Genomic DNA, 618 nt, shown 5'->3' on the forward strand with positions numbered 1-618 from the left:
TGCCAGAATCAGGTACAGTTGTCCACACTGAGCCTCCAGCAGTTCATCAATTACAGTTCAGGTTTTCCTACCTCTTAATTGATTCCTACAAAGGTGTCTGTGATTCTCTGTATCTGCCTCTCTGTCTCTCCAATTTGGGGGCAGCTCTTTGTTCTGTGACCTCACTTCTCTGATGGATGTGTGCAGATTTATTGATTTTTCAGTGATTTCCTTTTTATTTGTTGTTAGCATAGTCTGGCAACTTCTAAGCTCCTGACATGCTAGACCAAAAACTGCAAAATTGTGATTTTTATCATTGTTCCCAAGGTGGTTGGTCGGTCCTAATGTACTAATTCATAAGAACCAACATTGCTTAAGACCAGTTTGTTGACTTGTTTTACTTTTCAGTGATGGGTATCTTCATTCTGCTTCCTGAAATAATCTCTTCTCCATATGTTTGGTAAAATATGTAGTATTCAAAAGGTTGCTTGTTTGTATGAAATTGGAGCAATGGGGTCTTCCCATGCATAGCTCATCCCATTTATAGGATAGCCGGAGTTAACAAAATAGTAATTGAACTCTTTAAGGGGAAAAAAAAATCACAATCAAGAGAGAAAGGTACAAAACCAGTGCAATCTG

The sequence above is a fragment of the Propithecus coquereli genome, unplaced genomic scaffold (genome assembly GCF_000956105.1).
Source record: "Propithecus coquereli isolate 6110/MARCELLA unplaced genomic scaffold, Pcoq_1.0 Scaffold221, whole genome shotgun sequence".
Lineage (NCBI taxonomy): Eukaryota > Metazoa > Chordata > Mammalia > Primates > Indriidae > Propithecus > Propithecus coquereli.